A 21,237-nucleotide genomic window follows, 5' to 3' on the forward strand; every position below is an offset into this window, starting at 1 on the left:
AGAAAACTTGACTTCGATAGTTTTACATTAAAAAAATTAAAGTCCAAGTTACTGAGACGAAATCCTGTAATTTTAGTATTTCTATGAGGAAGCTGAAAAAAATAACAGATTTCAATGTTGCTTTTAAAAACGCATGATTCAAAACACAAAATTCCAATGAGCGCGGAAATAGAATTTTTCAGTCACCATCTCGTCAATAAGTTACATCTTTGTAATAAAATGGCATTGCTGGATAATGAGACTCAGCTGAAATGTGAAATCTGATAATGCACATTTTAAGGAAGTAAAGCTATAGAGGCAGTGATTCTGCCCAACATGAGATCAATACATTTGGCATACTTGTCTCCTTTTCCGTGTGAAGCCAGCGACCATGAACATTATCCCGATACCTGGTGGGGAAGTTAGAGATGAACATTGCTCATGCTTTGCCGTTTGCTTTCGCCAGAGATGATAGGAGGGGAGGGAGGAATTAGGAAGGGCTTCAAAGTATTATAAGGGGTTGCTTGGTGGGCCTCTGGCCATCAACAGTTGCACAAACCCCATTATCCTTGTCACCCCCATGATGTGCTGTCCTGTGGTTGCCAGCAGCTCTCCTAGGTTTGTGGCACTGGGTGCCGTGGCTGCTTAAGGTTTCGAATGGGACAGCTCGGTTCTGATGCAGCTTTTCCCTAGGGGAGGTTTGTTCTCAACTCTCTTGTTCCCGTTGCTGATTTTGCTTTTCTGTGTTGTTTCAGTTTAGCTTTTCTGCAGGGATCAGGCTAACTTCAGGCACTCCTGGAGCCAGTAACCACTTGCACTTTGTTCTAGCCCTTCCCTAGGACCAGCCCATTGTAGAAGTGTTGCTATTCCTTATAAGAAGAATTTTAAATACCTCATTAGAGCCAGTTAGCCACCACAAATCCGTTTTGGAGTAAGATGTGGAATAACAACAAATGAGACCCTCCCCACCCCACCCCAAAAACGGTTTACGAATGCTCTTAACTTCTATTGGGTATTTCATTCATGATGTTTTGAAACTGGTTGCAATTAAGGAAGCATTCTGATTTATGAATAATCTTTTGTGTTTCAGTGGCCGGTAGATGGGGATTATAATTATTCTTCCTCGGTGTTGACTTAGAGAAGTTACATAATATGCATATTGAAAGTGTGTGATCTTGCATAAATCGCCTTAGACTGGGCTCTTGGCTCCTCATGCACAGGTCTTCTGAAATCACAACATCCCAGGGTTGGGAAGGGACACCAGGGACCACCATCTGGTTCATTTTCCTCCCTCGGTGACATTTCTGGCAGGTGGCCGGCCTTGGCTCTTGCCGGTCCTAACCAGCCAGCTCTCCGCCTCAGGAGGCCACCTGCTCTGTGTGTCAGCAGGAGGTTTAAAGGCTGGAATCGCCTTCCCCTCCGTAGGGCGCATCTGCCTTCCTGCAGCCTCATAACATACGGTGACTTTGATTCTGCCACCCCCACCCCCACCCCCACTCCCCATCCTGCAGAAAGAATCTGTTTTTTGGGTTTTTTTTTAAAGGCTAGGTTAAACATTCGTTAAGTCATCACGTGATGTCTGTTTGTTTGTTTATTAACTATCCTGGCTACTTAAAAACAAATGTTTGGAGTTGTTACTACATTTAAATGGTTTTAAATTAAAAGTGGAAAGAAGGCTGTGCAGTGAGGTGTGTGTGTGTATGTGTCTGTCTGCCTGCCTGTCTGTCTGTCTCAAACACCTCTGTCCCTAGCCACCTAGTTCCTGTCCTCACAGTCAGCCAGTCTTGTGTCCTTATAGAGTATCCTTTATGCACGTGCAAACAAATATTTGTGTGTGTATACACGTACATACATCTCCTTTCTTCTTTTTCTATAAAGCATAGCGTACTCTACAAAATGTTCCCACCCGGCCTTTTCATGGGATGGTATATCTTGAATTTTCAAGCCTGTACACAAAGAACATGTTTTCTTAATGGTTGTTTAGTGTTTTTGTTGTTTGGATTTTGTCCCGTTGGCTTAAAAAAACAAAGCGAAACAACCACTGTCTCCCTCCTAAGTCAGTTGTGCCATCAGGGTTTGAACATCATGCTGGCCCAGGGCACAGGATGCTGGCCCTCCCTGCTCTGGATGTTGAATAATGCAAATGATTTACACGTCCATAATGTTGAGCTTGAGATAAGATGCAACCTCAGAGGGGTTCCCCCCACTTTTGATGCTCTTCCTTTTCTTGTGCGTGAACTCCGGCAGCTAAGTGCACACGCCACTGTCAAACTCCATCCTGGGAGATTTGGCCCGCCACCCATCCTGGTGAAATCTTTTTGGATTCTGATCCAGTCACCTGACATTTTATCCAGTTGTGTGTATCAACCACGAATTGGGTTAGCCTGCCATCGATATCCCCATCCCAATTTCCCTGGCCCAGAATGTTGCGCCAGGTAGCGCTAACAGTAGAACGCCAGGAGGTCACCCGCTGAGACCTCCATGGAGCTTTCTAATCGGTATACTTTGGATCGGAGTTGGCAACTGGGTACAACCAACCGCGTCTTGCTTAACTTGAGTGTCAGTTCACCTTCACATCGTCATCTTGTCTGGAAGACTAAGAGTATGGTTTGGCCAGAGTCTATATTCACTAGTACGCAGCCCGCCGTGGAGCTATTCACCTTACTAGGAAAGGAAGGAAGTGCGCATGTCTCATTCTGTTTGCAAGCCTTAGCTGTAGATGGTTCTCCTTTTCTAAATGCTCACAAAACGTTTACCGTGTTTCCTTGGAAAGAAGACCTAACTGGAAAATAAGCCCTAGCATGATCTTCAGGGTGCTCGTAATATAAGCCCTACCCCCAAATAAACCCCAATTAAGATCGTCAGCCAGACATGACTGTATTTGAATAAATGTAGATTTTTGTACACGAATAAATGAATAAAATGCGTCTTTTGGAGCCAAAATTAATATAAGACGTGGTCTTATTTTCGGGAAAACATGGTAGTAATTCACTCTAAAACTTTGTTTTGGATTGATGTCATTTATTCACTCAGTCATCCCTCCCCTCCCCCACAACTTTTGGGTGCTCTTTGCTAGAATCTAGGAAAATGGTGCTGAGCAAGCTAGGAGATTGCTTTTGTGGCTCTCTGACCTTCATGTCGCTCCCCATAATCTGCTGTCTAGTTTCGTCTTTGGGTATGATAGCTAATTTAAAAAGTAGCAGCAATAAATGGTGAGAGAAGTATAGGGTAGTGTGGGAGCTTATTGTAGGAGGGCTTAACTTGTCTAGGAGCCCTGGAAATACATTTTCAGAAACATGATGTTTAAGCTGACCCCTAAAGGACAAGTAGGGGATCTGAGCAAAAATATAGCGAATTGGTGGTTCTCGTACAGGGGGAAAACCTGCCATCAGCCCAGTGTATACAATTTAAATTATGATTCATAGCTTCCTTTCTATTGGAGTTGGGGCATCTGTGATGTCCGTGATTCCTCTGAGGCACCTGGCAGGCTCTGTCAGCCACTGTGGGATGTTTTTTGGTAGAACAAGGTGTAGAGGCTGGATGTCCTCAGTGCCATCCCAGTGCCTGTGTTTTGGGGCCTTGGTTCTCCTAGTCGTCTTCCAGTATAGACTTACCTACTCTACTGTAGTCTAAGCATTAGTGCAGGAAGTCTTCTTTCTAACTGTAGCCCAGTAGTGGATTATTTTACGAGGTCTTTATACCTATCCAGGAATTAGAAAGAGTTACCTTCTGAGGATTAAGATAGTCATGAATAAGGTATTGGTGGGAGCAAACCAAGAAATGATCTGTAACTATGTGGCTGAAGAGTTTGGGAACATCCACAGTTTCAATGCAGGGGACTTGGGTGTGATCTCCAGGAGGCAGGGTTGGAATTGGGTTGCCATCTGTGGAGGGGAAACCTATCAGTTATGTTGCACTCTCAGGACAGAGCCTGGGAATGGAAGCGAGACGGGCAGTCTGGAGCACAGGAAACAGAAGCCTAGAGGGGTTTCTGTTTGGTACTGTGCTTTGAACTTGGGAAGCAGTGGTAGGTAGGAGTCATTTGTTGTGGAGATGAGCACGGCCTGTGTTTGCATAATCAAACTAAGCCCTTGTTCTGAGTACATGCTCCCCATGCGGCCTTCCGATTGATGAGAACTTGCATCTGTCCAACTGGCTTCCAGAGGGAAGGTGCCAGTCCTTGGTCCTTCAGAGCCATGCAACATGCCATTTTCTTATTTTAAAATCTAAAACCTGACAGTGGAGTGATTTACCAGCTTTTTTCATGTGTGTCTTTGCCAAGATGCTGGGAGTCCTTGGCACACCGACATGAGTCACACTTCTGATCCTCCTTGGTGACATTTCTGACCTGGGACCACACAGTCCACCCTGCAAATGTCTGTCTTTGGGCCCTTGGCAGCCTCTGCCTCCTGAAACCCAGACCTCTCCCAGTTCCTTCTAGTCAAACTACACATTCCACCCAGAAACCCAGACTTGACTCGATTGCGAGAGGTCAGAGTTCTGAGTGCCATGAAAAATGTAGAATTTGGAGCTATGATTTTTTGGCTTTCAACAAAGTGCCATTGTTTATTATGATCATTTTTAGAACTATAAACACAAGATAATTCTTGTCTTAGTGATCTTGTAGGAATTTTAAAATGTTTCCTGTCTTATGATTAGGGCTTTGAAACAAAAGGACCATTGATAAATGGGTTCTTTGAAGACCTTTTATGTGGAGTTTCACCAACTCTTCTGATAAAAAGAGAATTTTAATTAGTGGAAGAGAGCGACTATGTCCTTTAAGCTGGAGCTGTTGCCAGCTCATTCATTTCATGGACACTGTTCAGTGGCACCTTTCTCTGCTCCCCCCATAATCACTGAATTACCGTGGATTCTTGACATTCGAAGATCTAACATTTCTAATTGAGAGCAACTCTAACAATGTATTTGCATATGGAAGAATCCGCATTCTTGTGTGTTAGACGTGAGGCCCATGGGGATGAGCTTGTCCCTTAGCATGTCACTGACCTTAGTCACTACCCACTGCTAACTTCTCAGCCTACCACCAACCCCTAAGCCCATGTGCTCCCACACCTCTTCCTCGGGGATGTATTTCCAGGTGAAATGATGTGGGATAGTGATATCTGCACAGAAGTTGGGATGACCACCTGGATTGCCATGGCTCTACTCAAAAGCCAGCAACAGAGATATGTGATATTGTCACTCAAAGAAAGAAATGTAGTACTGGCACTTGTGAGGCATGAGTCAAAACAGTATTTAGTTGTAGGGGTCGAGGGGAGGGTGTGAGAGAGCCCTGCCTGATTCAGTGCCAGCTGTGCAGAATGGGCAGAGAAGCCGTCACAAGTCATCAATAGGTTCCGGGAACTGCCACAAAACGACGCTTAACAAAACCAGTTTTACCGTAGGCTGACTGATATAAACAAGCGTGAAGTTCTGAGGGCATCTCATCCATGTTGTAAGGAAACGATATTGAGCTAAACAGCGTTATTCGAGGACCTGCTGGATTAGAATTGACAGAAATCTTATGGGTGCGCCAGTGTGATTCTGTTGGAATTTATTTAAAGTTCAGTACCCTTGCCTTTCTAGAGCAAGTGGAGGTGGTTGCAGCTGGTCTGCCCAATGTAATGGTCAGAAGGCCGTGGTCTTTGGTTCATCCATTGGGCATGGTCTGTCTCACTCCACAGGGCTCCTTCTAGGAGTAGTGTTCTAGATGGTTGGCCACTCCCATGCCTCAGCCCTTCTCAGTTATCTGAGTTTATTTAGTCCCCTTTTCCTACCAGCCCTTTCCCTCTAAATATTTTCTAATATGTCAGTAATTCTCTCAAAGGGACCAAGAATGAACCCCTGTTGGGATTTTACTTCTTTTGCCTGACTAATTTTTCTGTGAATGCTGTGCAAGATTTAGCAACCTTGTCACGCTATTGGCCTATCCTGGACTTGGCGAAAACTCCCAAATCTTCGTCATACTCTATTAAGTCGCCATCACTGCTATTCCTCTATTTGCATAATGAGTTTTAAAATGTCTCGATGCAGGAAGACTGTACTATACTTTACAGTATTTGCTTTAATAGACTTTACAGCTATTAATTTATAGATACTTAATTTGCATGCTCATCTTTAATATTTCACAGGAAATCTTGACCCTAGAACATGTGATTATGGTAAAACCTGTTTCATTGCCAGATAGCTGAATTCCATAGTTTAACTCTTCTACGTTATAATGGTGTTAAGACTAGGGGTCTCAGCCTGCATCCCTTCTTTCCTGTCTTCCTTTCACAAGAGATTATTCAAATCTTGTTGCATTCTTGCATGGAGTTAATGCCCTTTGAGCAGTACTGTCCAATGGAACTGTCTGTGAACATGGAAGGGAAATATTCTATATCTGCACTGACCAATACAGTAACTACCAGGCATATGTGGCTATTGAGCACTGAAATATGACTAGCATTACCAAGGAAGTGACTTCATTTTAATTGATTTAAATTAAATAGCCTCGGGTAATTAGTGGCTGCCATATTAGTGCAGCCACAGAGTTCAGTTGAGAAAATGAGACTGACTGACAATGAAAAAGAGACTACAGTGATTTATTATTTAAGTGCCAGAATAAATGGTCAGTCTGCAGGACGGGCCAGCGGAAGGCGCCAAGCCTCCCACACTGGGTGTCCATTTCTGACCTCTGTCCTGTACTGAGCTCTGGTTTCTGGCTTCTGACTGCCTCTTGGACATCTCTGCCTGCACACTGGGAAGATGACCTCAGAAAAGAAGCCCAAGTTCTTTTCTTTCCCTTAGCCCCAGACCCTCTCTTCTTCATTTTCTATCAGTTAACAGCATCAGTCCCCACTAACACTGAAACTGGAAACTTGAGTGGATGTCTTCTCCTCTTGCCGTGCAGAGCAGAGCCAGTCTGTCACCAAGCCATGCTGTCCCCCTCAGAAATAGCTTTGGAACTTGTCCCATGTCCTCCATCTGCCAGACAGTGAAGCAGCCCGCGTTCATGCCCGTCCCCTCCTCCCTTTGGACTTGCCTCCCCTTCCGTCTGCTCCCTGCTCCTGTCACCAGTGAGCCTGTCACTCACCTGCCTAAACGTGTTTGCCCTGCACAGCACAGAGGATGAAGGCAGATCCGGGCAACGCTTCCCGCTCCCCACCTCCCCCACACTGACTACATTTTGAGGTGCCCTCATGCTTCTTCCTTTGTCTGAAAGGTTGTTCCTCTCTTTTCCTCATTCTTCAAGGCCTGGCTCGAATGCCTACTCCCCTGGGGCTTTCCCTAACTTTCTGGCCTATTTCCCTGTCCCCACCCCTCGCAGGTACATTAATTTCTTCCTCCTCTGAGTTGCCGCACGATTGCATCCATTGCTGTTATTCAATTGACTATGTCGTCTTGTAATTACTTGTGTGTGTGTATGTTCTCCTGATACACAGAAAGTAAATCCCTGTGGGCGTGAGTTCTCTCTTACTGATTCCTTATTCAGCACAGAGTAGGTGCCTTTGGTTGAATGACTAACTCATGGACCCGAGCAGACCCCCGGGGGCGAAGAGGTGCTGTGTGGGAAAGGTCAGGGAAGAAGGGAATTGTGTCACCGCGAAGAGCACAAGTAGTTCGGGAGGAAAGCAGGTTGTGATGAGCCATCAGTGCGAGGCCGAGGAGTTGCAGCTTGAGCCTCGGTCCATGGGGAGGTCCCACTGGATCAATGAAGAAGAGACATCTGGACTAAGATTGGACTAAGGAGGTGGCAGGTGACTTAGGATGAAGCCCAGCTGCCACACGTGACCATCAACTACACAGAGTGGGGCACACGATAGGTGCTCAGTAGCTTCTGGAAGAAGGGACACTTGAGGTTCTGCTTGTCGGTGTTGCTATTAGTGATACCACGAATGAGGCTGTGGAATGAAGGAGCGATGCTTTTCGAGTTGTTTTAAAGGCAAATGTAAGTTTCATAGCTACTCTAATGTTATCATCGTTTCTGGACTTATAAAAAAGTTTCATACTTAAGGTCATATATCCTGGAGGTCATGTATTTTCTGGAGTTGTCTCAGTTTCACATATCGACTGTACCTAGGAGCATCAGGTGCCAAACTTCTTAAAAATAATACAGTCGTTGCACTGATATTGAGCAAGTCATCAAGTTTTGTTAATTCTCCCTTAAAGATGTCACGCTTTTTGTTTATTATTTTTATTTTTTTAAAGATTTTATTGGGGAATTGGGGGAGGGGAACAGTGTTGGGGAATTGGGGAAGGGGAACAGACAAGTTGCTGTCCTTTGGTTCTTCAGTCTAGCTGTGGAGGACGTTGCTTCACTGGCCCATGTTGGTATTATCTTCCCGGGTGAGGCAGTCGCTCACTCGCCACTGGATGGCCGGCCACTCACAGCGGCTCACAAAAGCTCACAAAAGCTCACGCCCACTGCCGGCCAGCCCCACTGTAGCCTATGCCGTCGCCGGCAACTCACGGCAGCCCAGCTCCAGGTTGAGCTGTTGTTCACCATCTTAGCTGTAGAGGGCGCAGTGTCACTGGCCCTCATGTGGAATCCGAACCGAGGCCCTGCTGCTCAGAATTGGCATCCCAAGCCAGCTCCTAACCAACGTGCCACTTGGCTGGCCCAGATATCACACTTTTTACATGATAGAAAACACAGGCCATAGTCTTTGACTGACTGGTGTTTTTTCTTTGTATTGAAACATTGTTCCTAATACATGGAAAAAAATCTCAATTTAGCAAAGAGAGAAATTAGACTCCAATTATTGCCTTGGGTTCTCCACGGGCATTAGTTATCCACTGCTGTAAACAAATTATTCCCAAACCTAGCTTAAAACAACAAACATTTATTACCTCACAGTTTCTGTGGGTCAAGATATCAAAAATGGCTTCACTGGGTGGTTTTGACACATGCCTTCATCGTTGCTGGGATTATAGCAAGAAAGGTATTTCTTATGAGGTTTCAGTCAAGATGCCAGCCAGGGCTGCCATCCCTGGAAGGCTTAACTGGAGCTGGAGGACCCACTTCCAGGATGGTTCACTCACTGGGCTGTTGGCAGGAGGCTTCAGTTTCTCACCCTGTTGACCTTTCCTCTCATAGGGCTGCTTGAGTGTCCTCATAACATGGCAGCTGCTGGCTTCCCCCAGAGGAAGTGATCTGAGAAAGAGTGGGGCGTCCGGAGGGAGAGATATGAGAGAGAGAGAGAGAGAGAGAGAGAGAGAGAGAGAGAGAGAGAGAGAAGCGGAAGTGCATTTTATGACCTAATCTTCAAAGTCACACACTGTCACCTCCTCCACATTCTGTTAGAAGCGGTCACTGAGTCTCAGGTGAGCGAGGAGAATTAAGCCCCACCTCTCGAAGCGAGAACTATCAGGAACCTGTAGACATATTTTAAAACCACACAACACAGTTTATGGAAGTTAGTCACCTTGAGCATTAAAATTATGATTGTACTCTAGAAGGTCATTGTTTACTTCTCCCCATTTGTTGCCTTTACCATTTGGCATAATAATAGCCATGACCTCATAAAAGTTGAGAAATTTAGGTTGCACAGAATCCTATGTTTCTGCATATTTTCCCCGGTACTAATATCCTTCGGACTTCCACTTGTTTAGAATAATATATGTTGGGCTGACAATGGTGAACAGCTACAGTGGATGGTTCTGTGAGTTGGCCTGTTTGCTGTCATCAGTATTAGCTGTATCTGAGCTGGATATGTTTTCTGTCTTGTATCTTTGTTGTTACCATATATGTCTTATGTCTCTATTCCGACCCTGTGCTATAAGTATATTGTAGGTATGTGTAGATCTAATCTCCACAGTTGATTGTAAGCCCCAGAGGGGCAGAGGAGAGTACACCTTGTTCAGTTTTGTGCTCCTCCTGTCTGCTAGCACAATGCCTTGAACCATGATAATCACCAGTATGTTTTTGTTGAATGTGTAATTAGAAGGTCAAAGTGGAGAACTGAGAGAGAGATATAAAAGGGAGAGGTGGCAGCAGTGTAAAGTCAGGGAACCCATCGAGTGAAGAGGGGACAAAGTTTAGAGGGTAGGGGTTGTGGTGAAAAGGTAAAGAAGACAGGATACAGGATGTAGCAATAATTGCAGAGCGCTAGAATGTGGGAGGGTAGGACTCTGCAGGAGAGTTAAAAAATGTACGGAGCAGGATTTTGTCTCGGAGTTGGAGTAAGAGAAGGTAAACATGGGAAGATTAATGATATTTTCTGTGTAGCAAGCACAGTGTGGACACTTTCCATATATGTTAGCTTACTTTTTTTTTTTTAAAGCAACTGCAGTTAATTGATGTATATATAACTTAGATATTTCAGTGATACAAAAAGTAGCGATCACCTCTTTTAATCCAGGGAGTGTTTACTGCGTGCCTGCAAGTGTTATGGGTGATAGCTAGGGGTATAAAAATACTACAGAATATGGAAGGTTAATACATAAATTGATTTAAGGGTGAGTGATCAAGATTTACGAGTCCCTGACTTAGGACTTCCTTGTCCACATGGACAGCTGGTGTATGTGACACCCTGGGGTCACAGTGGATCCTGGTGGAGAAAGAACACTATTTTCCAACCCAGATATCACCATTTTTGGGTGGAGATCAGCTGCCATTGTGAAAAATAAGGGGTCAAATATACAAAGTTACCTAGACCAGGCAGATTCGTGAAGGAAAAGGTAAATTTTAGTATCTTGTTTGAGTTGAAACTTGAGATTTATTTTACAGTAGGAACAAGTTTGATAGATTATATAGGCTTTGTAGGTAGAGCTGGGAATCTGGTAACCACTTATACATAGTTTATATGAGCAGGCTGCCTCATGGCAGCCAACTGTCTTACAAATGAGCCTTCACAATACCCCTAATTACAAAAGTTGAGACTTCCTTTATGCCACTTATTTATGGCTTGGCCACCTTATGTTTTATGTCTTGATGAAGAATTAGAAAATTAAGTGGAAAAGGAAAACACATGTCAAATACATAGAATAATCTCTGTTAGACAATAACAATGCAAAACAACAGATTAATGGTAACAGAAAGAGGTGCTGAAGATCCTGAGAACATCTGTGGTTATTCAGCCTCACCTCTTCTGTGTTTGTGCTTTCTCTGTGTCGTACAGTCCATCTCCGAATAATATTTCCATTGTCATAAGCCACCTTAGTTAAATATTTAATTCTACTGGAGTCATAACCAGGGACCAAAATGTCATGCATAGATTTTATGAAAGTAATAAAATGCTTCAGAAAGTACAGTTGCTTGGCTTGGGGCCCATTGCCTCTGATAAATTGGTCACACTGGTCATGTGTTTCCTTAGAGTGATGATGGCTGCTTATCTGTGTGCAAGGTTGTTATTTGGAGGAAACAAAGATAAGAACCTTTTGCTGTATATCTGAATCCCATGTGTAAAAACTATTTTTATAGAGTAATGTTGTTCCTGCTTCCCTGGCCTTAATATCAGAGAGAAGTGAATTTCCTGTAACAAATGCTTGTAAATAGTAAGTGCTCAATAAAAGCCTCTCTTTCGTTCATCTCCCAGCTGTTGCCTACAGATTATATAAGAGAACCCTTTCCATGTCTTCCAAATATACAGCTCTATACCTTTGTGAGTTGGCTAAAATATAACTTGTCAGTTTTTTTTTCTTATGACAAAAGAAGGTTTATTCGTTTTAGAAATAGGGAAGCCTGGATTTCTAAACCTGTGATTAAATTTTTTTTCTTTTGTTTCTTACATATTTTCTGAAGTTTCTACACAAATTTAGTTTCCAAACAAAAATAAATAATGTTTCAAAAAGAAAAAAAAGCAGATACGCAAAAAGAAGTTATTCATTATCCAGAGGTAATTAATTGCTATTGACATCACCCTTTCTAGGTCCTTTCTTGTGCATATAATTGATATTTATTTAAAAAATGAAATTATATTTATATGATGATCTGACTTCTAGTGAAACCTTTAGTTTTCAGTGGGAATAAATAGTACAAGTCTATTTCCAGCTCAATGACAGGGCAGGGGCAGTAGGTGATGGTGGAGGGGGCAGCTAGGGTAGGGGATGCTCTGTTGCACTCTGTTCTTTTCATGGAGTTTTTCCCTTCTTGGCTTCAGGATCTTCTCCATAGAGAAGGCAGATGGGGGAAAATGGAGGATGGTGAACAGGAGGGTCTATGGGCCTGGTCTGGAAAATGTGGACATCACTTCTGTCCACATTCCATTGGCCAGAACATAGTCACATGACCTAACTGCAAGGAATGCTGGGAAATGTAGTCTAGTTGGGGGGCGTGGTCCAAGTGGAAAAGGGAAATAGCTTATTGAACAACTTGCTCATCTCTAAACTCAATTGTATAAGCCGTTTTGAAACTTCTTTTAAACCTAATAGTTTATGTCAAACATGTTTTTGTACGCTAAATCTGGTCACTTCTCCATTTCTAGCCAAGGCAAAACCCCACCATCTCTTGTCAGATCTCTTTCTAATTAGCCTCCCTCCTCTGTCCTTGTTCTCTGTAGTCCATTCCCCCACACAACCAAAGTGGTCTTTTAAACGTTGTGAGTCAGATTTCGTCACTGGCCTGCTTAAAATTTCCCAAAGGTGGTTGGAATAAGTGCCCACCCTCCACTGACTGTGGCCTGCCTCTCGGGTCCGTGGCCCCACCGTACCATGCTGGCCTCTCCCTGTAACGCCAGTCCCGCCCTTCAAAGGCCTCGGGACTTCCTCTCATCCCTGCACGGCCTCCCGGCCACCGCATCTCACACTCTGTCTCCTGCAGGTTTCAGCTCAAATGTCTCCTCTCCAAAGGGGCCTTTCCCAACCACCCGTCATAAACACCCTCTCCCTCCCTCTGCTTAGTTGCTTCTATTTAACTGTTGTCTTATTATCACAGCGCTTACCATCAGAAACTCCCCTGCTTGTTGGTTTGCATCATCTGTTTAGATTCTGCCTGTCTTATAGACTGTGGATTCCTTGAGGTGGGAACTCCATCGTGCTCACATCTCTACCCCCAGATAATGTGCCTGGCACCTGGTGGTGGGTCCTTCGTAAATACTTGTGGCATTCATGATGTTTGTTAAAGAGTCTCACACATTTTTAATGATAGTATTATAGCCCATTGCACAGAACGGCTGTGAATATTTAGATATTTACCATTGAGGGACTTTTAGATTTCTTAAGATTAAAAAAATGCATTGGTGACTATCCTTGCAACTAGTTGTTCGGATTGTTTTGTTTTCACATCTGTGCTTGTGTTCTTAGGATTGATTCCTAAAGGATAGTTTGTTTGGTAAAAGGGTGTGTGTACAAAATGTTAAGTGCTCAATAAAGCACTGAAAATTATTACCATAATGTATTTCCGGTTGCACTCCAGACTCTCCTGATGTGTTTGCCCGTGTAGTTGAGAGCCCGTATATTATATAGTGAACTCTCAGCAGTACTAGAAGGTGGGCTGGGCCTTGTGGGGCATTTTATCTGTATTGCTGTATCCCCAGGTCTTAGAACAGGTGCTCATACTTACTAAATAAGCCAATTTCCATAAAAAAATTTAGTTATCCTTTTACATGAATTTATTTTTATTCATGTATTCATATGAATGTTCCTTCATTTTAAAACATATGCCTTTGGAAAGTAGCCTGTCTACCCAATATAAGCATTCACCCAACGTGGCTATAACCCTAAGGGAACCAGGTATTCACGATGCTTATACTTAGAATCCAGACGAGGTTCAGGTGAGCGCCCACCCCATCCAGTTTGTGCAAAATCCAGGACTCTGCCCAGGATTTCTGAGAATTCCAAGGGCTACGAGACAAAGAGTTGGGTTCTGGCCAGAATTCTTGTTGTCTGCCCTGTGACCTGTGACTATATCTTGGTTTCCATCCTAGACACAGACCCTTCCGTATCTCCCCCACATCAGTCCCAAGTGCAAGACTCGGGGTGGAAACAGGCTTGCTGCTCTACCTGAGTTGCTTATCAGAAGGAGTTACTGCTCAGCAGACCCTCCAACCCCTCCTGCTGCCAGATCAAACATCTTTACCCAGCAGCAACGATTGGCCTGGAGATTCAGCACTTTTCCTTTAGCAGTATCCCCCCTCCATGGGTGGTCCAGACCAAGGAGACCCCCCCACTCCACCCCCATCCCACCCCCACCCCACCCCCGGACCCCATGGTGTTTGACAGAATTGCTGATTTGCAATATTTGTAACTGGGGGGAGGGGCAGGGAGTTGGAATGTGGGAAGCAGGCAGACAGAAAAAATACATTCCCTGTCTTCCATTTCTTCTTCTGAATGAGTTCTCATTCCATATCCAGTATTTAACCCCTAAGCCTGGCAGACAAGGATTCTGTTTTAGCCCGCGGTTGTCAATTTGTATACTATGGGCACTAGTGGGCCGTAAACTCTTCCCAAGTATTGTATGAACTCTACACAGGCATGTTGCCAAATTGTGATCCATGTGTAAAAAGTGCTTTTCACTGTGGCATTTCTTGAGCTGAGCAGGCCATAGCAGATGTCATGTGATTGACAGTGGGGTACAACCTGCGGTGAGAGACAGAACAGAGCCTTTTTCTAGATAACATCTGTGCGAAGAAAGAATTCTTGGTGATGTCCAGTGAGGTGAATGTGTAAGAGAAGGGTCAAGGCAGTCAACCCAGCACTTAACAGGAACCAAGGGAAGAGCACACAAGCCGGAAACTTTGGTAAACACTGTTGGACACTTTGGTAAACACTTTGGACGCTGTTATGCGTAGCGGTTATCCCTGACTTGTCTTAATTCTTTCACGAAGGCTGCCACACACATTAAATCCTGCCAGCCTTGAGTGCAGGCCTCATTTGAAAGGGATCATAAGCACACATAAGTTGAGAAACCTCTTCTTAAACATTCTTGTGTGCCCCGCATATTTGCGTGTGGGCAGCCTTGTGTCACAGCTGGAGGGTTGGAGGGATGGTTGAATGGATGAAAGAATCTTGGAAAGTAAATGATCTCCAGCATGGGTCCGGACTGCATGTATGACCACTTGATCTTATGGCCAACAGCATCCTGGTCTCTCCATGTCTGTCTCACCTGCCTTTATCTCCTTGGACATTACATGATCTGCACAGTCATTTAGGTTTTCTTTTTCTCACCTAGGTTTTGACTAAACACATTGGGGAGATGAAATTTATGTTACTTCTCTCCTACTCCTCAGTGCTTGTGCCCAAGGACTCCATCCCTAGCCAGTTGTCTTCTTACCCATTTGGGATACCTTTCCAGTGACCTCTAGTTGTAACTACCATCTCCCAACTGTACATGGATAACTTCCAAGTCTAACCGAGACCAGATGTCTCTCCCGTTTATCAATTTAGTTGTTTATTTTTTTCCCACCTGGTTGTTTCATAGGCTCCTTGAATTCAACTTAATCCTCAATTTTAATTTATGTTAACAGTTAGTGACCCAAACTAACCTGAGAGTTACCCTGGACTTGTGCCTGCCATCTCCCCCAAGCTGTCCCATCTGTCTTGAATGTCTTAACCTTAACTACATCTCCAACCCATGCCCTTGGGCATGGTGCCACCAAGGGTCCTGTGCTGGTGGTCTGCTCATCACTCAGTAGACCACAAGCATATTCATGTCGTATTTCAAGGCCTACCTCAGCGCCCAGCGCGTAGGAGCTGCTTAGAAAATATTGGAATGAATGAATGAATGAGCAGATGAATGAATGAGTGATTTTTGAGATGGCATGGGATGATTTCCATTTAGGATGATCTTTTTACTGGAACTGAGGAATTATGTTTGCTTGCCAAGCACTGACATTTTGAAACCATAATGTTGAAATATTTTACCACATGAAATTCCTTTCTCTCTCAGGCCACACACACAAGCATATAAACTTCAAAGGAGGAATTATTTATTAAATGTATGGTAACTTGTTGCATTGGGGCATTTATCTAGGTGGTTTCATATGTGGGAGGGTGTTGTTGGCACAACTGGGAAATATTTCCTTTCAGTGGCAGAAATAATTGATCTGCGTGACCTAGTTTGAACTAAACTTGTGCTCAGTTCATCTGGATTGCTCTAAATTTCTAGGGTCAGAGGGTTTTAGAGCCGGAATGTAGCTTTTTGAACTTCAGTGTATGGACGAATCACCTGTGCTCGAATTGGTTTGTTCTGCGTTTCAGTCTCGCCGGCAGAGGAATCCTTGACTTTGTACATTGCGTGAGAGTGTGACCCACTGAAGATCCGTTTTTTAAACTTGTTTTTTTCCCCCCATCCAACAGGGAGAGTCACGTATTCTGAGAGTGAAGGTTGTTTCTGGAATTGACCTCGCCAAAAAGGACATCTTTGGAGCCAGGTATGTTTACCTTTTTTTTTTTTTTTCCTAGGCTTTTGTAGGTTTTCTGGAGGCTCAGTTCAAGCACTCTCTGATTCAGGCATGCATCAATCACTTGGAGGCCTCACCTGCAGTTTCTGACTGAGTAGGTGATGCTGAGGTGGCTGGTCCAGGGGCCTCGACCTTGTATCACAACTGTAGTCAGTAGGCTAGCCCTTCATATGGGTTGCTCTCAGGCGGAAATTAGATTCTGATATTTTTGTTTTTCACAGTGGAAAAATACAGTTTGGGGATAAGTCTATGCTCATTTTAATATATTCCTTAAAAAAAAATCCTTAGTTTAGGGAAGCATTAAAGTGTCACTTTGTTCTGAGGCGAACAAGATATTCTTTGACATGTATCGTCTGAATTGAGAGATTTGGCAATGTGGGTGCGTTTGTGCATTCTGTGGCTTTTACGGAAGTATTAGTAGGGATCCAGCTTGATCTTTCTGGCTGTTTTGTTTTGGGTGTTGCACCCGAGATTCATAGACTGTCTTTAAAATCGGCCCTTTTACTCCTGTTGACTCTCCGCAGTGCATTGTGTTGTGTGTTGGACTGGTAGCAGAGTGAGGTTGGAGCCACTTGGAACAGGATTTGCACCAGATTTTGAAAACCAAAGACCCTTTAGTCATAGAAGAGACATTAGATGTTCTCGTCCAACTTTCCTGTTTTAGGGTTGACAAAACTTAAGCCCAGAAAGGTTCCTGCTTGCTCAGGTCGCATAGACTGCTAGTGCTGGAACAGTGACGAGAACAGGCCTCCCACCCCCCGCCCCTTCACGCTGGGTACACCATGGGGTTTAACCATGGCGGCCGTGGTGGCCTCCGGGGAGAGCGCCCTCTGCTGGAGTCATCTCGTTACAACACTGGTTCATCCCGTGTGTTCCTGCATTGTTGCCCATAGTGGCCCTGTGGTTTCAGGTCCTCAGCGTGACACTGGGGACCCTTAGTGACAAGGCCTCCTTCCATCCAGCTTCATCTTCCCGCCCACCCAGAGGAAGATTTTTCTGCCATTGGTAGGCAGACCTCTTTATTTTCTGTCTTGTCATTATGCACCACTTTCATTTTGCTCATCTATGAAATTGGTAAGTTACTAAAATGGCACCTAGAGAAATTGCCATAAAAAAATAAAATGGATGTAAGTGAAACATCAGTGAAATATTTTTTTAAAATTCCCATACTGATGTGGGCTCCTAGTGTCTAATTGAGGGTTAGCCATCTGAGTCGTGTGGCAGGAAACCTCACTCCCAGCGGCGCTGACGTCAGCCTGAGCTGCTGGGGATGTGGGAGGGGGTGCCGATCCCACCCGCAGGTTGTTCCTCTTTTTTTGTTTTTTTAAGATTTTATTGGGGACTTGGGGGAGGGGAACAGAGTTGGGGAATAGGAACAGCCAAGTTGTTGTCCTTCAATCTTAGTTGTGGAGGGCGCAGCCAGCTCAGCTCCAAGTCCAGTCGCGCCACTCAGTTCAAGGTGCCATGTTCAATTAGTTGCGGGTGGGCATAGCCACCATCCCATGCAGGAGTCGAACCAGCAGCCTCGTTCTTAAGAGCGCACGCTCTATCCACTGAGCCACCTGGGCGACAGCTCAGCTCAAGATGCCAAGTTCAGTTTTTAGTTGTGGGTGGGCATAGCCCACCATCGAACAGGCTGTCTTGTTGTTAGGAGCACTTGCTCTCACCAGCTGAGCCATCCTGCCACCTGTTGGCAGCTCAGCGGCAGCTCATCTCGGGTGCAGCTCACTGGCCTACATGGGAATTGAACCGATGACCCTGTTGCTCAGAGCTCGTACCATTGAGCAAGCTCTTAACCAACTGAGCCACTCGGCCGGCCCAGGTTTTTCCTCTTTTGACCCTGAAGTTACACTGGATGGTTTACCATGTGCCTGTGTTAATCGTCTACCGTTTCACATGTCTCTTACTTGATCAGATGTTTATTGGGGACAGAGGCGTCTTACTGCTTACTATTCAGAACACCAAGAACAAGACTGGGAAATTGTTTTGTTTTTTTAAAGACATTTGTATGCTGACTAGGAGATTGTGCTCTTATGTCAAAAATGCCTATTGCCTGCCCTTACTCTTCACAATGAGTTTTATAGTTTTGAAGGAAGAATTTGGAAAATTTCTGTGATGTTTATTTTGATTGGTGTTGTTTTGTTTTATCCAAAGCCTATCATAAGAAATGAAATGGATTCAGATTGTATTTCTACTCAGAAAATTGGAAGTTAAACTTGGTGGTGAAATTAGGATCTAAATCTTAGGAGACAAATTGGAGCCTTGAATTTTTACTATTTATATGAAGAGAGGCAGGGTTATTTCTTCAGGACAGGGTAGAAAGGAACTCTACATAATGCTTCAAGATGTTAATTAGAAAGATAAATAGTGTTGTGGCTTAATAGACCAACTGCCAGAAAATGAGTCAGAAGCCTCAAATCCTCGCTCTGGCCTTCATTTTCTTAGTTGGCTGAATACGACACACATACACTCCCCCTGCCTGCCTTCCTCCTTCCCTCTCCACGTCTCTCAGAGATACGCTTTCTCTGAAGGGCCGTAGTGCTTTAAGGACCCATTGGCCAATAAGTGAGCTAAACTAGAAGGATTAGGTGACAGTGCAGGTTCATGCCATTTTACTCTACAGTGGCACCATTTCTCGCCTTATTATCTTGCGCAATGACCAGCATTCTCCTCCACGTTATCTTGGGCAAATCCTTGAAAACCACCTCAGTCACAGCATGTTAGTGTAGAACATGGAGGAGCTTGTAACTGGCGTGCTGGGGTCCAGTGGCTCTTGTCACCGGGCATCGCTCATGCATTTTTAAGGTAGCAGCCATAGTGAGTGCGGGAGGGTTGGTAATGTGTTCTCTGCTGTCCCCTGACATGACAGCCTTTTCTCCATCCTTCAGAACCCCTTCACCCTCAGCTGTCACTGAATATTCCCCCCCACCTCTGTCCTTCTATCTCTCTTCACAGAGAAAGGGCTGGATAGGAACTAGAACTCCTGCTGTGGAAGGGGGCATGGATGGAGAAGGAAGGATGGCTTTCTTGAGAGAGCACATTAGCAACTTCAAAGTGGTAGAGATCATATAATATAGACATAGTTGTGTTGAAAGACAGGATTTATGGTCTCTGGGGCTTCCTTTCTGTCTCCAGGGGGAGGTTGCCTGGGTCACTTGGCCTGAGGTGGGGGAGGGTAACGGTGTAGGGAAGGAGGGGCAGGAGTGTGGGTCAAGGGGTGGTGATGACTGGAGGTGTGTGGGGGGGGCTCCTTGCCCCTTGGAGGCTGCCTAAGGCCCTGGTTCAGAGGACTGGAGTTTGTGGGGCCCTCTGTCTCTTGGGCCTGCCTCTGAGCTGGGGAGGGGATTCACCCTTGAGAGGCCTATACCTGACATGGCCTTCTCCTGTTCCACTCTCTGTGTCCCACTCCATCTCTGAAAATGGAAGATCACTTTCCAGCTTCCTTCCAGCAAAGTCTAAGTTGATTAAAAGAGCCTTTGTTGAACGAAGATTTGACAATCGGGCTGTTGCTGTCCTTGAACATCTGAGCATTTGGTCTGTGTGGAGATGTTTTCATTTGGACCATACTTTCAGGTCAAAGAAGGGCAGTCATATAATCTGTCACGAAACAGGGACACTTTTATCTGGAACAAATACTAAATCAAATGGGATGTCAGGGCATAGGATGTAAGTGGAGACTGTTGTCACCCTGTGTCAAAGACGCCCAGTCTTTATGATCTATACTATGAACAAAATGCTGTGTGATTTTTTTTGTTTGTTTCTTTTTTCTTTTTTTTAAAGCTGAGCCAAAGAAAATGTAGGCCCTGTGTACAATGCCATCAAAAGGGCAGTAAAACCATGTTGAAACACCACATGCATAGTGTCCCCACTTCCATTTTGATTGTCTTCGTGAGAAAAGCACGGTGCAGGGGATCAAGGATACACCTTACCTGGGAAAGCCCTCTTGCACCTGCTCCTTTCTCCTTGTTTGCACGTCCCCGCCTCAGTGTTTGTGGGTGGATCGTTACATTACCTTCTGAAATGATGTGCCAGCATCTCCACCCACAGCTCCCCGCTCTACCCTGCTGCAGAGTATTTCTGCAGAGACGCAGCTCCCCTCCTTGCAAGCTCCTTTGGTCTTCATTTGCCTGTGGCATCAAGTCCCAGCCTCCTGTTACTGAGGCTGAAGTCCATGTGGAGCTCAGCAAGCCAAGCCCTCTGGTCCCATTCTCCCCTGTCCCCACCCCAATCTGGGCAACTCCTGCTGCTTCTTGAACACTCACCTCAGTTGTCATCTCCTCTAGTACACAGGGCCACCTCCCGGTCCCCCCGGGAGATCACTTTGTCTCTTTAGGATGCCCGGCCGCCTGGGAGTACCATGTGTAATGTAGCTCTGTCATGAGAGCTGTTTCTTTCTCCCGAAGTAGATTTGTAGCTTCCAATGGCTAGGCTTATATTTTATTTATTTTTTTTTTATTCTCCAGGCCTAGCACATCATCGATTCTCAAGAGATATTTACCGAAAGAGTGAATGGATTGGGTCCTGACTGGCCTCATGTCTCCCTCTTTCCTTTTCGTCCCCTGTCACTGGAAACTCACCCTTCTCAATGTGCCATGAAACGTGCCGATGCTCGCCTTCTGTTTACCCTCCGCTTGGAATCTGCTCACATTCTTTCTGGCGCTACTCACTATCCCTCCATGCCCAGTTCAGGTGGCAGCCCCTCTGCTAAGCTCCCTACCTCCCTGCCCCCATCAACCCCAGCCCAAGAGGACAAAAACAACTCTTATCCCTGGGCTCAGAGGCTAGCCTTGTCTTATTCCTGTTTGTAAGCCCAGAAATCTTGGCACACGGTGGTTGCCCAGTAAATTGACTTGAATTCAATAAGTGGAGTCTGATTATGGGATGTATGGCACCGGGTTGCCAGCCGGAGGAAGGGCCACTGTTTTCTAATTCTCAC

The 21,237-nt window shown here is 44.9% G+C and overlaps 1 protein-coding gene across 6 annotated transcripts in view; it reads left to right on the forward strand.

Annotated features, from left to right (window-relative positions):
* NEDD4L (NEDD4 like E3 ubiquitin protein ligase) overlaps positions 1-21,237 on the forward strand; it is a 270,127-nt gene that overhangs the window by 4,488 nt on the left and 244,402 nt on the right. For all 6 annotated transcript variants that reach the window (XM_019640653.1, XM_019640654.1, XM_019640655.1 and 3 more), the window contains exon 2: positions 16,198-16,271. The gene's annotated coding sequence lies outside the window, so the exon portion shown is untranslated. The remainder of the gene's footprint in view (positions 1-16,197; positions 16,272-21,237) is intronic.

The sequence above is a fragment of the Hipposideros armiger genome, unplaced genomic scaffold (assembly GCF_001890085.2).
Source record: "Hipposideros armiger isolate ML-2016 unplaced genomic scaffold, ASM189008v1 scaffold_52, whole genome shotgun sequence".
Taxonomy (NCBI): domain Eukaryota; kingdom Metazoa; phylum Chordata; class Mammalia; order Chiroptera; family Hipposideridae; genus Hipposideros; species Hipposideros armiger.